This window comes from Tachyglossus aculeatus, chromosome X4, assembly GCF_015852505.1.
Source record: "Tachyglossus aculeatus isolate mTacAcu1 chromosome X4, mTacAcu1.pri, whole genome shotgun sequence".
Lineage (NCBI taxonomy): Eukaryota > Metazoa > Chordata > Mammalia > Monotremata > Tachyglossidae > Tachyglossus > Tachyglossus aculeatus.
Window position 1 is genome coordinate 54,043,862 of NC_052098.1, and position 20,413 is coordinate 54,064,274.

Below are 20,413 nucleotides of genomic sequence, written 5' to 3' on the forward strand. Positions count from 1 at the left end.
TCCCCAGACCTGCCTTTCAAGAACATAAGGGCTTTAGTAGTAATAGTATTTATTAAGTGCTTACTGTGTGCAGAGCAGTGCACTAAGTATTAGGAGAATATTTGGAAGTAGGAATGAAACACAGTGCCTGTTCCTCATGGGACTCAGAATCTAAAAAATGAAGTGGGGAGATGGATTGGAGACAGACACTACAGGAGTGACCCAAAGGAGGCTGATCAGGGTGTGGGCACTTCTGAAGTGACTCCAGGAGCTCTTTCAGCCAGGATTTAGGACTGAGAACCTCCAACAACAGTACACCCCCACCCTATTCTCCCTCCCTTCTGAGCCACTGAGGTATTTGAGAGTGTACCTCTTAAGCATTTTGATACTCACCCTACCCTCACAGCATTTATGCACATATCCTTATGCTCAGCTGCCTTTCCTATTTCAATATCTGTCTCCTCCTCTAGACTGTAAGCTCCTTGTGGGCAAGCATCGTGTCTACCAATTGTATTCTCCTAAGTGCTTAGTACAGTGCTCTGCCCACAGAAAGCACTCAATAAGTACTATTGAAAGGGGGACCTGAGGTGAGATACAGCCAGCAGGTTAGTTTGGAAGTCATGAAAAGTGCAAGTTGGTAAATCAATCAATCAATCATATTTATTGAGTGCTTACTGTGTGCAGAGCACTGTACTAAGTGCTTGGGAAGTACAAGTTGGCAACATAGTGGGGAATAAATAAATAAATAGTGGGGAAACAAGTGCAGGTGGAGCCCTGAAATCAAAGTTTGGTAATTCTTATTTTAGTTGAAAATAAACAGATAGTCCTCGGAGGTTTTCAAGTTGGGAGATGATGTTATGCATGATGTTTTTAGGAAGATGAAATGTGCAATGGTATGTAGGATAGGCTTACGGTGGTTGTTTGTGGCATAAGCTAGATCAATAACTACCCTATTTATAGTAGTTGAACTTGAAGATGATATGGTTGGTAGATATATGGGTGGAGAAAAAGGGGGCAGATCCATGTGATATATAGAGGAAGCATTGGCGTGCAATAAAGACTGAATGTGGAAGGTAAATGACAGATGACACCACGTTTGCAAGCATCTGGACATGGAGAAGGATGATGTGTAGGCAGTGACAGGGAAAGTTTAGAGGAAGGAAGGTTTTAGATGAGATCAGATTTTGACATTGAATTCAAGATGTTGATAGGCCACCCAGATGGAGCTGTCTCAGAGGCAACACGTGAGAGGACAAGATTGGACATACAGATTTGAAATACTGGTGCTAGATAAAACAATGTAAACAGATTAGCTCCTTTAGACAATATGTAAAGAAGAATAGTGGACACATAATAGAGACTTATAAGTATCCATAGTTGAAGGCATGGGGAGGGAAAAGGTTCAGTATGGCTAACTGAGAAGGAACAATCAGAAAGGTAGGAAGTAAACCAGGAGATTACTGTGTTTAGAGAAATCAGAGAGAAATTTTAAGAGGAAGGAGTAGCCAATACTATCAAAGACATCAGAGAAGTCAAGGAAAATTAAGATAGATTTAGTGAGAAAAGAGGTCATTAGTGATGTTGGTGAGTACTGTCTCAGTAGAGCAAAGAGGGAAAAATCCAGATTACAGCACCTGGAGAATACAACTGGTGTAGATAAATGGAAGCAGCATTCAGACTCCAAATTTTCAGAATTGGCGAGGCAAAAGAGCCAATGTCACAAGTTGCAGCAGTGAACTGATTGGAGATTGGATTGGATATCATTCATGACTTAACAAATTGGTATGCTTATGGTACGCAATAATAACATCATATAAGAATAAATAGATGGAGGATACTTTTGGTTTGTCAGGAAAAAAATCCAAATGAGAGCTGAGTTTTCCAGGGAGCATAAAAAATGCATAGGCCAATTACAAACATTTAAGTGGTTCCCAGCTGTTTACATTCACACAGATAAGCTATTTCTTATCTTTTAATAATAATGCTGCTAGGAAAATATAGAAGGATTGGGGGAGTAAACATTCTTCCTCATTTTTTTGAAATTTAAATTTTCTCAGAACAATTAAAACCTATGAATGGCCCTAGAATCTGCTGATGAGGCAAAAACCTAAGCGCAAGCACTCTTAAAGAATATGATGTCTTTCCCTAACTCAGTGGTCATTAAATACTTTGCTGTCCTGAATAAATGTTGAACTATGTAAATTAATCTTTACTGCTTTTATGGTTCCTCTTCAAATGAGAGCAAATTAAACAGTGCAAGAGCAAGAGAAATCCTATGGACAAAGAGATAAAGTAGAGAGAAATAGTGCGCTAGAGAAGCAGCTGATAAGCTTAATGAAATAAGGAACCCATTGAACCAGAAGTGAGCTGGCATCGTCCCAGTGCTAGACAGGTTTATTTTTGAAGATTACTGCATTGAAGTTTTTAGGCTATACTTTAAAATGAAGACATAGAATGGGGAAACAAGGATATGGTTGGCACTAGTAAATGATTCCTAGAGGTTTCCTTAGTAAAGTAAGACACTGCCAAGAGGGGAAATGTGGATACTATCTCCCAAGTTAATTTTCTCACTCTAATTTGCTCGCAATTTTCCTGGACTCTTGCTTTTCCCTCACCTGGAATGACCTTCTCTCTCAAATCTATCAAACCATGTCACTCTCCCTCTTTAAAGTCCTTCTAAAATTCCATCTCCTCCAATAAGCATTCTCTGGTTTATCCTCATTTTTCTGTTCATGTTTCCCCCATCAGCCTACTTAGCTGACAGGGAGACAATGTTGATTGTATTATTTGGATCTATCTATCGATCAATCAATCAATCAATTGTATTTATTGAGTGCTTACTGTGTGCAGAGCACTGTATTAAGCACTTGGGAAGTACAAGTCGGCAACACATAGAGACAGTCCCTACCCAACAGCGGGCTCACAGTCTAGAAGGGGGAGACAGAGAACAAAAACCAAACATACTAACAAAATAAGATAAATAGAATAGATATGTACAAGATAAATAAATAAATCTATATGCTCTTTACCTATTGTACACTTGCAAATCGTGTCTGTCTCTCCCGCTGTATTGACAACTTTTCTAAGGCAAAGATTTTCTTATCCCTTTTGGATTTTTCCAAGTGCCTAGTGCAATGCTCCGTCCACAGTAGGCACTCAGTAAATCTGGCTGCTACTGCTATTTGGATCAGATTTTTAGAGGGTAGTTAGTCAATTGTATTTATTGAGCACTTACTGTGTGCAGAGCACTGTATTAAGTGCTTGAAAGAGTACAATATAACAGACATATTCCCTGCCACAATGAACTTACAGTCTAGAGAGGTGGAAAGAGATATCTATTACATATGGTCTGCCATTTTTCTACCATAAATACTTTCATAAAGATTAGTCTTAACTTGTGAATGTCTCTGGGAAGTAGACTTTCCAGGCAGATTCCAGAGACCGAATTTGGATATTTGATATAATCATTTGAGTATTGGACCATAAGACCTGAAGACTGGGGTCTATCTCACTCCTATCAGGAGTTTGCTATGAAACCTAGGGTGAAGCGTTAGATCGTCTAGGGCTCATTTATAAAACAGACAAAAAAAGAGTTTTTTTAACCTTCACAAGAAAACTGGAAAGATGAATGCAGCAATTTATTAAGCCTAATAATCTATTGAAAAGATTCAGTCCATTAGAGGGAATAAAACTCTATCACAGATAACCAATCCCCCTCTAGACTGTTGTTTCCCCCTCTAGACTGTAGACCCCTGTGCACAGGGAATGTTTACCAACTGTAATATTATACTCTTCCAAGTTCTTAGTACAGTGCTCTGCACATAGTAAACACCACGGATTGATCAACTGGCTATGAGATTATCAGCTACCATGCATTATGTAATTAATTTGGGGAAAGCCACCTTGTGCTTTTTATGATGGAAAGAGCTCTGGTCAAGAAGGAGACTTGTTTCAATTAATTTATGAAAAGTGTTTTCTAATTAAGGAAATAAAAGATTTAAATACAGAATCGAATTCTTCCATATTTAGCACTTCTAGTCGCTGGGGTAGCTACCAGCAAATCAAGTTGGGCACAGTCCCTGTCCCATATGGGGCTCAAAGTCTTAATCCCCATTTTACAGATGAGGTAACTGAGACACAGAGAAATGAAGTGACTTGCCCAAGGGCACGCAGCGGACAAGTGGCAAAGCCGGAATTATAACTCAGGTGCTTCTGAATCCCAGACTCACGCTCCATCCATTAGACCACACTGCTTATGATGATAATAATTATTATGGTATTTATTAAACCCTTACTGCATACCAAGCACTGTCCTAAGCACTGGGGTAGATACAAGGTAATCAGGTTTTCCCATTTGGGGCTTTGTCACCCGTCGTCTGGGGACGTTTTCATTCAGTGATCAGTGGGGTGAGAGAGAGAGGGGCCGGGGATGGAAAGCCTGCATTTTATATAAAATTTATTCCACAAGGCAAATTGAATTATGTAATTGTTTAGGCGCAATGGATTGAACCTCCCTTTCAGAGGAATGTAATCAATTAGCAATATTAGAGCTTCCTTAATGGGAGGAACGCACTCATATGTTAGTTGCACGTGGGGGAGGTGGCTGGCTCTCATCGGGTGCTCTCCCGACACAGGAGGAGTCCGCTTGAGTGACCCACACCTGTAGCGGGCGGGTGGCCAGCTCCCGCCACGTGTTTGAGCGCGTTTGTGAATTGGGCAGAATTCACTTGTACGCGTTGCCCGTGCGCGTGGTGAGGCGGCTAGCTCTCACCACATGGGAGGAACCCACTTCTGTTCCCCATCCGCAGCAGGGCACCTGGCTCCCACCCACGGACGTTCAGCGAGACACTCACCCAGCCCGCGGCCCTTCCCTCACTGTGTTAGTTCTGGTTGCAGAGTGGCAATCTGGCATTCTGGGCAGAGGGACAAAGACATGTGGACCGCTGCTGCTGCTGCCCGTCTCGATGTTCTGCCCAGAAGGTCAGAGGCCACAGGTATTTATATCACCTGTGGCTTGGGCCATTCCCATTTCCGTCCTCTGCTTGCTCAATCTCCACCCCTTCCATCCTCCATACTTTATTTGGTCGGCACGGGGGTGAGGGACACCTATCTTTCCGCCCCGCTCCCCTCCGGCCAGAGAAGTTGCATCAGGGGTGGCATTTTGACCTCGGGATGCCCAGGGTCACCTTGGCAATGGCTCAGAGTCTTAATTCCCATTTTACAGATGAGGAAACTGAGGCCCAGAGAAGTGACGTGACTTGCCCAAGGTCACACAGCAGACAAGTGGCAGATCCAGGACTCCCGAGCCCATGCTCTTGCCACTAGGCCACGCTGCTTATAGGACGGAAAGGGTGAGAAACTGACTGGTTCCATCACACCTTGTGATATTCAAGGAGGTCTGATTTGGGGGAGGGTGGAGAGAACAGACTGTGTAGTCCACGACCACAGAAAAATGTGGTTACTCAAAACTGTGTACCTTGTCTGCCCCTCTAGACTGCAAGCTCCTTGTGGGCAGGGAACATGTCTACCAACTCCATTGTATTGCACTCTCCCCAGCACTTAGTACAGCGCTTTGCAAACAGTAAACACTCCGTAAATTCTGTTGATTGATTGACAGCCAGATTCTTAGCATTTGAGCTTCATGTGGGACAGGGATTATGTCCAATCTGATTATCAGGCATCCACTCCAGAATGTGGCGCAAAGAGCTTAATAAATATACCATAAACATATCGAACACAAAAAATGGATGTGAACATTCAAAATTTATGGTAGAGAAGCAGCGTGGCTCGGTGGAAAGAGCCCGGGCTTTGGAGTCAGAGGTCATGGGTTCAAATCCCAGCTCTGCCAATTGTCAGCTGTGTGACTTTGGGCAAGTCACTTAACTTCTCTGTGCCTCAGTTACCTCATCTGTAAAATGGGGATTGAGACTGTGAGCCCCCCGTGGGACAACCTGATCGCCTTGTAACTTTCCCAGCGCTTAGAACAGTACATTGCACATAGTAAGCGCTTATTAAATGCTATCATTATTATTAAACATAATAATATTGGTATTTGTTAAACACTACATGTCAAGCACTGTTCTACGCACTGGGGTATGTACACATTAATCAGGTCAGACACAGTCCCTGTCCCACATGGAGCTTACAGTCTAAGTAGGAGGGAGAACAGGTTTTGAATCCCCATTTTGAAGTTGGGGAAAATGAGGCACGGAGCAGAAGTGAGCAGAAAATTTCCATCACATTTAATTAATGGGACAAGGGATTCCCTAACCTAGTCAATGCACCTATCATCTTTCCATCCGCCTATTCATTCAGAACTCCTCTGCATAATAGAGCAAAACCCTGGAAAAAAGATACCTGGAGTGTCTAATATTAAGATGTGCATAATTTTAATGTTTGAAACCATTGTTTCCAAAAGCTGATTTATTCAATCAACAAGATGGTCTGAAACACTCTAATTTACACAGTGCTAGACTTGCCATAAAGCTGGCCAGTTATTTTTTAGAAGAAAAAAAAAAATGAGCAGTAGTTATCTTCAGTGGCTCACACTATGATTAATCAGTCAGATTCTGAACATCCAGTATCCTCCTAAGCCTCCTGCCAACCCACTCAAGGGGTAAGTAAACTGTGTTATTGACTGTTCAGACATGCAAACTGTTAAATTGTCCCTTTTAAGGAATGGTCAATTCTATATTTAGATAACTAACAACTCACTGCATCCAAACCAAATTTAATACACTCATAACTTGGATAACACTCTAGAACTAATAAAATATAAACTTTATTGAAAATAAAGCCGTGTTTATTGCTAAATAAATAACTTGGGTTTATATAGTACCTTGACAAGATAGAGCTCCATGTTGAGTAACTAAGTACTTCATGCACAGATCACATTTTATAAAGTTATATATATTTTACTAACATGAGCTGTAAAACGCAGACCTCATTCTGTTACAATCCATCCAGTAGTGAGCAAGAGGGTAAATAATAAATGGGATTTTGAGAGGCACTGAAAATTCTATCCACATGAACACTGAGCTGTTAGGAAACTTGCCTCCCTCTTCTAAAACTTTTATCTTGTATTTGGTTCAGTTAGAGCCTAAACTTACAGTAAGTAACTTGCTTTTCGAGGTTAGCCATTAGAAAATTTGTGTATTAAAGGAACAAATTATTTCAGAGGGTGCTGGAGCTTTAAAAGAGCTCAAACAACCCTCAAACAACCTTCCCTCAATAAACCTCAAACAACCCTTCCAACAGCTCAACTGCCAATCAATCCCTTCCTTATCCCTTAAATTGCCCAAAGCTCTCATTAATTTGTCTTGCACAAACTCTCAACAAGTGAAGTGGGCTAGGCCCAGGAACTTGATAAACTCAAACACAAAGAAAAGAATTTCAATATTGGAAATGACTTTGACACCTCAGTCTTGCTAATACTAAAACTAATCCCCTAATTTGCACCATTATGCCTTTTGAATATTCAGAAATAATCAGCAATAAGGTGTTTAAAAATCTGAGAGAAGCTGCTGCATTTACTCCAATTAATATGCAAATTACTTTGGGGGAAGAAATCCTTTGACTGAGCTTCCCCAGCTTCAGGGAGTTGTACACGCTTACATATGTTTGTTCTTTACAGTAGAATCAGCTAGATAATAATAATAATAATAATAATAATAATAATAATAATAATAATTATGGTACTTGTTAAGCACTTACTATGTGCCAAACAATGGGGCAGATACAAGGTAATCAGGTTAGACACAGTCCCGTCCCACAGTATGCTCTCAGTCTTTATCCCCATTTTGTCTTGTCTTATGCCATTGAGTCATCACTTACCCATAGCAGCTCCATGGACAGATCTCTCCCAAAACGTCCCACTCTCCATCTGCAGTTGTTCAAGTAGTGTATCCATAGAGTTTTCTTGGTGAAAATACAGAAGTGGTTTACCATTGTCTTCTTCCGCACGGTAAACTCGAGTCTCCACCCTTGACTCTCTCCCATGCCACTGCTGCCCGGCACAGGTGAGTTTTGACTTGTGGCAGATTGTAGCCTTCCACTCACTAACCACTGCCCAAGCTAGGAATGGAATGGGTAGGCCTCTGCTTGACTCTCCCTCCCATAGCCAAGACTAGTAGAATACTGGAAACTCTCCAGATGCGATCCTGAGAGGGGAATCCCCATTTTACAGAGGAGGTAACTGAGGCACTGAAAAAGTAAGCAGGCATGTGGCAGAGCCAATGTGGGGGTGAGAGTTGGGGTGACAGTGTGATAGCACGTCGCATCATATTTAATCCTTAGAGATGTACTTAATGATGTGGGATCCAGGTTGCTGAGTTAGCTTCGGGAAATAGAATTCAAGATTCCTGCCCTGAGACCAGGGGAATCAATCAATCAGTCAATCATATTTATTGAGCGCTTACTGTGTGCAGAGCACTGTACTAAGCACTTGGGAAGTACAAGTTGGCAACATATAGAGACAGTCCCTACCCAACAGTGGGCTCACAGTCTAAAGGGGGAGACAGAGAACAAAACCAAACATATTAACAAAATAAAATAAATAGAATAGCTATGTAGAAGTAAAATAGAGTAATAAGTATGTACAAACATATATACATATATACAGGTGCTGTGGGGAAGGGAAGGAGGTAAGACGGGGGGGTGGAGAAGGGGACGAGGGGGAGAGGAAGGAGGGGGCTCAGTCTGGGAAGGCCTCCTGGAGGAGGTGAGCTCTCAGTAGGGTCTTGAAGGGAGGAAGAGAGTTAGCTTGGCGGATGGACAGAGGGAGGGCATTCCAGGCCAGGGGGATGACGTGGGACGGGGGTTGACGGCGGGACAGGCAAGAACGAGGCACGGTGAGAAGATTAGCAGCAGAGGAGCGGAGAGTGCGGGCTGGGCTGTAGAAGAAGAGAAGGGAGGTGAGGTAGGAGGGGGCGAGGTGATGGAGAGCCTTGAAGCCGAGGGTGAGGAGTTTCTGCCTGATACGCAGATTGATTGGTAGCCACTGGAGACTTTTGAGGAGGGGAGTAACATGCCCAGAGCATTTCTGGACAAAGACAATCTGGGCAGCAGCATGCAGTATGGATTGAAGTGGGGAGGGACACGAGGATGGGAGATCAGAGAGAAAGCTGATGCAGTAGTCCAGACAGGATAGGATGAGAGCTTGAACGAGCAGGGTAGCGGTTTGGATGGAGAGGAAAGGGCGGATCTTGGCAATGTTGCAGAGCTGAGACCGGCAGGTTTTGGTGACGGCTTGGATGTGAGGGGTGAATGAGTGAGCGGAGTCGAGGATGACACCAAGGTTGCGGGCTTGTGAGACGGGAAGGATGGTAGTGCCGTCAACAGTGATGGGAAAGTCAGGGAGAGGGCAGGGTTTGGGAGGGAAGACAAGGAGTTCAGTCTTGGACATGTTGAGTTTTCGGTGGTGGGTAGACATCCAGATGGAGATGTCCTGAAGGCAGGAAGAGATGCGAGCCTGGAGGGAGGGGGAGAGAGCAGGGGCAGAGATGTAGATCAGAGTAGAGATGATAGTTAAAGCCGTGGGAGCGAATGAGGTCACCAAGGGAGTGAGTATAGATCGAGAACAGAAGGGGACCAAGAACTGAACCTTGAGGAACCCCTACAGTAAGGGGGTGGGAGGCGGAAGAGGAGCCTGCAAAAGAGACTGAGAATGAACGACTGGAGAAATAAGATACTTGCTTTGTTTTGTCATCTGTCTCCCCTTTTCTAGACTGTGAGCCTGTTGTTGGGTAGGGATTGTCTCTGTTGCTGAATTGTACTTTCCAAGCACTTAGTACAGTGCTCTGTAGACAAGTAAGCACTCAATAAATATGAATTTTTTTCAGTATTTCAATCTCATTTATTGAGCGCTTACTGTGTGCAGAGCACTGTATTAAGCGCTTGGGAAGTACAAGTTGGCAACATATAGAGACGGTTCCTACCCAACAGTGGGCTCACAGTCTAGAAGGGGGAGACAGAGAACATAACAAAACATATTAACAAAATAAAATAAATAGAATAAATACGTAGAAGTAAAATAAATAGAGTGATAAATATGTACAAACATATATACAGGTGCTGTGGGGAAGGGAAAATGAACGAATGAATAGGTGACACAGTGAGAGAAAAGTAGATAGGAAGATGAGACTAATGAAGGCTTCCTGGAGGCTATGTGATTTTTAGTAGGGATTTTAAACTGGGGGCACTGGGGCGCACTGGAGGGGGGCTTCCCAAGCAGGAGGCAACTCTAAGACCTGATGGAGGGAAGAAATCCAGTTGGATACGGTGCCTGTAGAGGTGTACCCATATATAGGAGGGGCAACATAAATATTAACAACATAAGAAGTGTACCAGACAGGAGTATTACGAAATCCATTTAAGTTGAAATTCTAATCTTAAACAACAAAATTATTGTAGTAGAACTGTCATAATTTTTCTGACTAGGTTGAGGAGAGTCAGCAAAAAATGTTACACAAGAATAGGAAGCTTCAAAACTAAAGCAGATGCAAATAATGAAAAACCTCATTTATTTCTCACATAACTCGACTGAATAACTCATCATGACGAAGTGGAGTCGAGGTTTGTGGATAGGGTAAGTGACTGTTTCTTGGAATGACTACTCCCAGGACCCACAAGCAAAAAGTAATATGCCAAATTGAATTCTGACTAGTGGACGTGACCTGTTGCAGGAGGAGGGAGATGGAGGAAGAGTCACACTGTAACAGTGATCACCGTACAAATACATTTACCATTTTTCTGGGAAAGGGAAGGCCAAAAAAACCCAACAGAAGGATGATCTACTTCAAAACAAGGAACTGAAAAAATGTGAATCTTAGGAAAAAGCTGAAAAGAGCGGATAAAAAGAAATAGCATAGAAGAAGCCTGTATGATGTTGTAGGTAAAATGGCTGTTACCTCACCATCAAGAAGTGATGATTGATCAGAAAGGAATTCCTGGAGAAGTAAGACTTTTTTTTTTTTCAGAGGGAGAAAAATCCTTTCAAAAACAGAAAATTAAGGAACCAAGGAAATTCACAGGGACAAGTCCATTGTAAACAGAAAATCAGGTGAACCAAAAAGGAGCTTGAAAAAGCACCTCGTGAGGGATGCAAAGGCCAATAACAGAAGATTCTTCAGAGACCTTAAAAGCAGAAAGTCTACTTGGCAATCAGTAGAGATGATCACCAGAAGATCATGATGAAAAAGTGCTTTCAGGGGTAAAAAGGGGGATAGCCAAGAAAAGAAACAAATTCAATGGCTCTATATCAAGCAAGGCATTAAGCTAGGTTTCCTCCTTCAGATTGTTTTTCATGGGAGGCTGGTAAATGGACCTGTATTTCACTGGGTTAAACACTCAGAATGACTTATGCCAAACTGAGAGGGGAGATCACAGCTCAATGGAAAGAGGATGGACTTGGGAGTCAGAAGTCATGGATTCAAATTTTGGCTCTGCCACTTGTCAGCTGTGTGCCTTTGGGCAAGTCACTTCACTTCTCTGTGCCTCAGTTCCCTCATCTGTAAAATGGGGATGAAGACTGTGAGCTCCACGTGGGACAACCTGATCACCTTGTATCCTCCCCAGTGCTTACAACAGTGCTTTGCACATAGCACTTAACAAATGCCATTATTTATAATTATTATTATAGATAACTATTTCATTTTTTAAGACAACACTACTGATAGTGAAGTTCTATTCGTGAGTTCATGTGCCTGTTGAAACATACTTTGGTAAGCCAATCAAGAATTTGATTTTGTCAGGCCGTTTTTAGAGAATATTTTGGGGGGGTAGGGGGGTGGCGTGAGCACTGTATTCCTAAGTAGGTGGGTACGGGCAACAACAAAAATAGGTCTCCTTCATCTGTTGTGATGTGTGAATATCCATATTTTACAATCTTCTGTGGTAAAGGATAAGGATGAGTTTTTCCCTCTTGGTTTATAAAGTGGAGATAGCAGCTCACTATCAGGCACGCTTCCAGAGATGACTTTGGAGAAAGTTCCTGAGTATTTCCCCAGGAAAAGAGGAGATGTGCCATAATCTGAGACCTTGTTGTATAAATTGATTCAGTCCAACTTGCAGTAGATATGATAATGCCCTTACTGATAATTGAAATGCCGGGGTCAGGCACATTTACGTGTAGATCTTCAAAATTTGGAGCTGGCCATCCAACTTACTGACAACTGATATTTTGTTTAAAAAGGGCATTATTACTTCTGTAGCAAATTGTTTTTGTACCTGAAAATTTGAAAATTTTTAAGTGCCCATTACATTTGGAACATTTATTTAACTATGGTTAGAGTATTTCCATTGTATTTCAGAAAAATGCCACATTAATCATTTACTGTGCTATTTTTTTCATGAGCATTAAATATATATATAGTTATCTTCCACACTAGAAGATGAGACTCTTGGTGAAATTCACCTATGATTTTTTTTTTTTTTTTTTTGTGTGTGTGTGTGTGTGTGTGTGTGTGTGTGAGAGAGAGAGAGAGAGAGAGAGAGAGACTGACTCTGAAAGGACTGATTCAGGACTCACAATCCTGGCATATTGTGTGCATAAAAAAGGCTGTCCCTAGTTGTGTCTCCATGTTTGATATTTTAGTGTTTGTTCCATACCAGGGATAAAGAGCATTTAATATTTTAAGAATGATGCTTGAGGACATATTTTCCTTTGACAGAAAAGCTGAATCACAGAGCTTTATGAAATTTGAAAACCAGGAAAAAGCCTTAACACTTCACTTATCAGTCATATTAACAACTATTGCTTATTGTAAAAAAAAATCTTACTTTTGTAGATGGATTTATGGCATTGGGCAACACTGTATATGAAGTTTGGGTGTTTTTCTTTCAACATGCATGTCTTACTACTTACAGAGATGGATGCTTGGGTACATTATCTCCTGGATAGGTCTCCTTTCTACAGAACAATATCACTGGATGATAATAATAATTATTATTATGATATTTGTTAAGCACTTACTCTGTGTCAAGCACTGTTCTAAGCAGTGGGGTAGATACAAGGTAATCAGGTTGCCCCACGTGGGGCTCACAATCTTAATCCCAATTTTCCAGATGAGATAACTGAGGCAGAGAGAAGAGAAGTGGCTTGCCCAAGGCCACACGGTAGATAAGTGGCGGAGCCAGGATTAGATTCAGATAAACTCCTTGTGGGCAGGGAACATGTCTACCAACTCTTGTATTGTACTCTTCCAAACAGTACAGTGCTCTGGACACATTAAGCTCTCAATAAATACCAAACTGATTGGTTTGGACAAGGATTTGGGCATGAATTTGCAATCAGGCAGCCCCTACATTCCACTATAATTAAACTATAATGTATTCCTAAGCAAGCCCTTCACTATCAAGGAGGAGGCTCTTCATGGCATAGTAAACTGGACAAACTATGGAATCAGGACTCTAGCTCCAGTTTTTGAATGAGTGAACTCTGAAATCAAGCCTTAAACTGGAAAAGCACCTGGATCTGATGGCATTCCTGCAGAAGTTTACGCATGAGAGGACATAATCCTCAACCATGTATACAAGCTTTTCCACACTATTATGCTTCTGCAATAATCACCATCTTCAGGAAGGAAGGAGAAAGGGCTGACTATTAAACCTACAAATGCATCTCCCTCCTTTGTCAGAAAGATTCTAGGCAGCACCCTATTTTAACCTAAATGGAAAGGTCTCATGAAATGGAAGGAATATCTTTTGGATGTCTATGGACTCACCTATGTAGTCTACGGTAGCACAAGATACCTCTCCATATCTGTTATCTCACCTAGTAAGTGAGGATTAAATGCATGTTCTTTTCCCCTCTTTGAAACTTTGTCCTGTCTGGGACAGGAATTCTTTCCAGTTTGTTCTGCAGCTACCCAGAGTTTAGAATGTAGTAAGTGCTTAACAAATAACTTTATTAATTCAAGGGTAAAAGCCTTTGGGTAGGCATTAAAAATAATATCCTTGTAAAACCAAGTATATTTGCAAAATTCTTTTGAAATGTAAAAAGCCAGAAGACCCTTTGGAAGTTGTCAAACCACAAATATAGAAAAGCAGCATGGCCTAGTGGATAGAGCCCGCCTTCTAGACTGTGAGCCCACTGTTGGGTAGGGACCGTCTCTATATGTTGCCAACTTGTACTTCCCAAGTGCTTAGTACAGTGCTCTGTACACAGTAAGTGCTCAATAAATACGATTGAATGAATAGAGCCTGGGCCTGGGGCTCAGAAGGACCTGGGTGCTAATCCCACCTCTGCCACTTGTGTGCTGTGACCTTGGGTGAGTCACTTTACTTCTCTGTGCCTCAATTACCTCATCTGTAAAATGGGGATTATTGCCCAAAGCTCTCATTAATTTGTCTTGCACAAACTCTCAACAAGTGAAGTGGACTAGGCCCAGGAACTTGATAAACTCAAACACAAAGAAAATAATTTCAATATTGGAAATGACTTTGACACCTCAGTCTTGCTAATACTAAAACTAATCCCCTAATTTGCACCATTATGCCTTTTGTATATTCAGAAATAATTCAGAAATGGGGATTGACTGTGAGCCCCATGTGGAACAGGGACTGTGTCCAACCAGATTACCTTGTATCTACCCCAGCACTTAGAACAGTGCCTGGCACATATTGAGTACTTAATAAATACCATTTAAAAATAAGGTTATTATTATGCCCTAAAGGTCAGAAAATGTCATGTTCTCTAAGAACATCAGGAAGATGTGAATTATCTCACAAACTGCCCAGGATATGGTTTCCAAAGATTTCTTTTCTAGAAGTAAATTAGATGAGTGCTAAAAGAATTTGACATTACTATGCACTCAGCCACCAATATTAATTGACTTTATGCTGCACAATCTTAATTAGCTGGACAGTGCCTAGGGAGAAGTAGCTAAGAGAAGTAGTTCTCAACTGTTTCTATATTTTAAAAATCAATTCAGTGAATTGCATCTGAAAGTATATAGGGAGCATGTTCAGAATATGGCATGATGGAGTAAAATATTAGTGACCAAAGCACAGTTTATTAGCTGGAATTTACTAATGCTTTTTAAAAGTTGTATCAAGTGCACTGCATTAATCAAACTTTGAGTTTACAGAATTGTGAATTATTGTGGCAAGGTGTGGAAACAAGAGGAAAGACTACTAACTTCATTGTCAAAAACAAATTGTGTAGTGCTTCGACCTACAGCCATTAGCTAGGAGTCTAGAAACAGGTGCAGATTGAGGAGAGGTTTATCTTTTTTTTTTCTTATTCATTTTCCCTTTCTGTTTTTTTCTCTCTCTCTCTCTCTCTGTCTCTTTCTCCCACTCACCCCCCCACACACATAAACACGCATACTCCCCCCTCATCTTTTCCTCTATCTCTCTTTCTTTCTTTTTTTTCACTCTTTTCAAGCTTGTCTACAGTATCATTGATACAGCCAAAAATTTAGTTTATTCAGGTAAAAGCAACATTAATATCACATTGTGGTCTTGGGGATCCACTAATGTTAGAGCAAAGATATTAGAATGGCAGCTAATGTGGCTAAAGAGATGAATAACAACTGCAACAGTCTGAAACCAATGCAATTGCTTTAAAAGAGGAATTGAAATGGAAGGAAAACATTTATAGCAGAGTGCTGAAGAGGGAATAATTCAGATAAAATCAATAAGCCTTTATGCTATAAGATTTCTTTTGCACAGTCTTGAAAAAGACTTTTGGGGTCTCACTGACACTATAGGAGCCTCTAGAGTCTAAACTTATGTGAGTCTTTGGTAGTTGAGACGACATTGTTTAAAATTATAGTCACAGGCATACTCCTTAGGGTTTGTTCTTTTGTTGCGGTTGAAAAAAACAAACCATCTTAATTTATATTTCATTTTAGGAGCAACAACTTTTCATTTCAAATCTGTGACATCAAAGGATCAGCTATCCTCTCTGGGTGGACTTTGTGATTTTAGCAAGTCAATCACTTTTAAGCATATACATTCTGTGATAAATTTGAACCTAAGAATCTTTTTGAATGAAAGGCTTCTTTCATGAAAGAATTGGGTCTACATATGCCCCAACCCTTCAGAAATCTTGGCATGCTATAAGAGAACTATCAATCCATAATATTTATTAGCCGCCTACTGTGTGTAAAGCACTCTTCCATGAATGGAGGCCACTGCAGTTGAGCTGAAGACACAGTCCCTGCCCTAACAGAATTTATAATTTGAAAAGGGATTCAAACACAAAATAATCTACAAATACGAAGGTGAAGATGGAAAGAGAGATATAAAGATTACGGGTAGCTTTGAGGGTATGATCACTGAAATGGTACTTGAGAGACCATGGCTTGGAATGAACGCCAATCAGGGAGAACTTCCTGGAGAAGGAGAATTTTCGAAAGGATTTTGAAGATTTGGTGTATTTGAGAGGGGAAAGATTTCCAAGTAGGAAGAAAGGTGGAAGGAAGGGTTTGAAGGTTTTTTTATGGAATTTTAAAGTGTTAACTATGTGCCAGGCCCTGTACTAAATGCTGGGGTAGATACAGGCTAATCAGGTTGGACAGTATTTGTCCCACGTGGACCTCAGTATTAATCCTCATTTTATGGCTGAGGTAACTGAGGCACAGAGACCTTAAGTGACTTGACCAAGGTCGTGCTGCAGACAAGTGACAGATGTGGGATTAGAACTCAGATCCTTCCGACTCACAGGCCCGTGCTCTATCCACTAGGGCATGCTGATTCCTTTAACCTGTTCTCCTTATCTAATCCCAGTTCCTTTCCTCAAGTAAATCTTTAGTTTGCAGATTCTCGCAACTAATTAAAATTGCTTAAGTTAACTGAAAAGAGGAAAAGCAGCACAGAGGAACAGTAATATGAGTTGAATAAGTCCATCCCTCAATTTAAATATCTTATGTCAACTGTGTGTTTAGTCTGTTTTAATAGGATGAAATGTCAATATTGGAGAGCTCATTTCTTCCGAAGAGCTCAAGACACTTTTAAAACACAACAAACCTTGGCTTAAAGACTTTTGATGATGTGCAGGGACTGTTAGATTGTGAAAGAGAAGCACATTCTGAGTCCAGCTTCCAGATTCAAGTGTAGCTAAATCTTGCTGGCAATGGCATGCAGTGAGATGTCCTGGTGTTTCCCTGCAGTGGACTTTTTATCCTTTCTTCTTGAATATTGTGACTATGGTGATATCATCAAAATCCTGTGGCATTTCCTTAAAGTGGCAAATATTTCTAGACTGTGAGCCCGTTGTTGGGCAGGGACCATCTCTATATGTTGCCAATTTGTACTTCCCAAGTGCTTAGTACAGTGCTCTGCACACAGGAAGTGCTCAATAAATATGATTGAATGAATGAACTATTGAGGCAGAGACCATGCTGATGTCTGATTACATTGTAGATTTATGCAGGAATGCCATCAAATCCAGGTGCTTTTCCATTTTTTAGGAGTCTGTCTCCCTCTGTAGATTTAAGCTCCTTATTTTTTTGTATTTGTTAAGTTCTTACTATGTGCCAGGAGTTGGAGTAGATGCAAGCTAACCAGTTTGGGTACAATTCCTTTTCCACATGGAGCTCACGGTCTTTATCCCCATTGTGCAGATAAGGTAACTGAGGCCCAGTATAATTAAGCAAATAGGAAGGTAGGGATGCAGCTAGTGAATACAAAAGTCATTTATTTGCAGGACCCATTTTCAGCCGGACTGACCTCACAACACAGTCACTCTCTGATGGGCAAATTGAGGCACACACAAGCAGAGTGGGTGGGAAAAAATGTTTTAAAAGAAAGCATGAAGCACACAATGTGTTATAAAGAGCACATGGAATTGAATATGAAGTACAATTCTATATATACTCCCCAAAATTAGCCAGAGAGAACTGCTGCTGCAGGGAGTGAAAGGGAAAGGCTTCAAAGCAGATTGAAAGGAGGAGGTAGGGTTAGAGGCTATGACATTGGATTGGAGATTTCCTACTTCAATTAGCCTTTGGCTCTTATAATCTCTCTCTCTCTATCCCTCTCTCCCTCCCTCCCACACCCACCTACGTTGCTTTTCTTCCCTTAGCTCAGCAATCATTTTGAGAAACACCATTTAAGCCTACCCTTGTGTTATTCATCTTTTTATCTTTTCTAGGACTGTTAGGAGGATATTGAACACTGGCTGACTTTTTAAAACACTGATAGAATTTAAACTTTTTCCTGATTGAGTTTAGTTTTCTCTTCCTTTAGTACAAATCATGGAGGTTTTACTCTATTATATATTTTTCCTCACCACATTCCTGTGAGGTTGAAAGCGGCAGGTATGATTACTCCTACTTTCCAGACTGAGAAATAAGCATACAGGAAGTTAAATGACCCAGTTAATCTCATCAGATTTATACTTCATGCTGTGCTCATCCGCATCTGTTATCTTTTAGATATAAGCCACTGGAGTTCAGTAACATGCCTTTTTGAATTGTTATGGATAGCTCCTATCACAACACTGCATGTGATGGCACTTAATATTGTTTGAGTTTAAAAAAAAAATTAAAAGTGATCATATTCTCATTACCCTTCACATTTAACATATTTCTTTAAATCTAGCTTCTGTTTTTTTTTATTTCAAAATGTATAACAGTTGGAGAGATGTATGAAAGTGTAGAGATTTTCATCAGAGTAATTAATCAGATGTAATTTTAGCACATGAGCCTTCAGAGAGGCAGTGGCAGGGGTCAAAAATTGTGCAGCAGTGAGGCGAAGAAGGCAGGAAAGGGAGTGAGGCAGGAAAGGGAGTGGGACAGACTGTAAACTCGGGGGCAGGGAATGTGTCTGTTATATTGGACTCTCCCAAGCGCTTAGCAAATGCTGAATAAATACAATTGACAGATGGACAGGGACCGAGGCATGGGCAGGGACATGGGGGACAAGGGGATGGACACATAGGGATGGAAACACAGAGAAGGGCAGGGACATAGAAAAGAGGACATTAGGGAGTGCGCAAGAGACAGAGAGAAAGGAGACAGAGAGGCACAAAGATGTTGAAAGACACAGACACAAAAACACGCACCACTCGCAAATTCTCTCTTATGCACCCTACTCTCCTCACACTCACACAAAAACACATGTTCTTTCTCCTTTGGACAGCAGGACGTGCAGCCTGCCCCTGCCCCAAGTAGCTGGCTGAAGAGGCTGCCGTCTCTGCTCTCCTGAGTTTTCCATGCACACAACTGCATGTCACCTCCACTGCATCGTTCTCCTTCCATTTCCCTGTTACAACCAGGTGTTTTGTGGGCCGCAGATGGCCACATTTGCAGATCTGACTTGCCTGATATAATTTTTTTTAATGTTTGAAGGAAAAGACCGTCACCTAGCCAGATCTGATGACAAATTTCCTCGGATGAATTATTGACATGTCAAATCATTTCACAAGTTAGTTCTTGAATGACTTTCACAAATAGAAGATAAAATCGTGTAACAAACTTTCAAAATCCCCAAGAAGTGGGGCATAGTGGAAAGAGCACGGGTTTAGGAGTCAGTGGATGTGGGTTCTAATCCTGGCTCCGCCACTTGTCTGCTGTGTGATCTTGGGCAAGCCACTTAACTTCTCTTTGCCTCAGTTACCGCATCTGTAAAGTGGGGATTAAGACTGTGAGTCCCACCTGGGACAACCTGATTACCAGTAAGCACTCAATAAATACGATTGAAGGAATGAATGAATGAATGAATGAATGACCTCGTATCTACCCCAGCACTTAGATCAGTGCTTCACACATAGTAAGCACTTAACAAATAACATAATTATAGAGACGCAGCCTGGAGTAGTAAATAGAGCACGGGCCTGAGAGTCAGGAGGTCATGGGTTCTAATCCCAGCTCCGCCACTTGTCTGCTGTGTGATCTTGAGCAAGTCACTTTACTTCTCTTGGCCTCAGTGACCTCATATGTAAAATGGGGATTGAGACCGTGAGCCCTACGTGGAACAGGGACTGTGTCCAGCCCAATTTGCTTGTATCCACACCAGTGCTTAGTACAGTGCCTGGCACATAGTAAGCACTTAACAAATTCCATCATTATTATTATTTATTTTTTTTTACCAAACTACCTCTTTCAGTTAAAGCCACAATAAGTATAAGAAATTTTTGAATGAAAAGTGTTCAGTCGTTTTGGGAATGCAAGAGGAAACATTTTCATAATATGAACCAATTAGATTGCATGTAGACAGTTCTTCCTGATATAAATCCTGCTAGCTTTGCCCATAGGTACATTGGAGATTTCATTACTTGAGAAAATATATGTAGAATCTACAAATTTACATCTCTGCCCTCTATCCCTCCCTTCAGGCTCGTGTCTCCTCCTGCCTTCAAGACATCTACATCTGGATGTCTGCCCACCATCTAAAACTCAATATGTCCAAGACTGAACTCCTTATCTTCCCTCCCAAACCCTGCCCTCTCCCTGACTTTCCCATCACTGTTGACAGCACTACCATCCTT

General features: G+C 41.3%; 1 non-coding gene across 1 annotated transcript; it reads right to left on the minus strand.

The window, feature by feature from the left end:
- Positions 1 to 8,007: 8,007 nt before the first annotated feature.
- On the minus strand, positions 8,008 to 8,148 carry LOC119948313. Its single transcript, XR_005456719.1, has one exon. It is a non-coding gene; the product is annotated as a small nucleolar RNA SNORA7 (small nucleolar RNA).
- Positions 8,149 to 20,413: the final 12,265 nt, after the last annotated feature.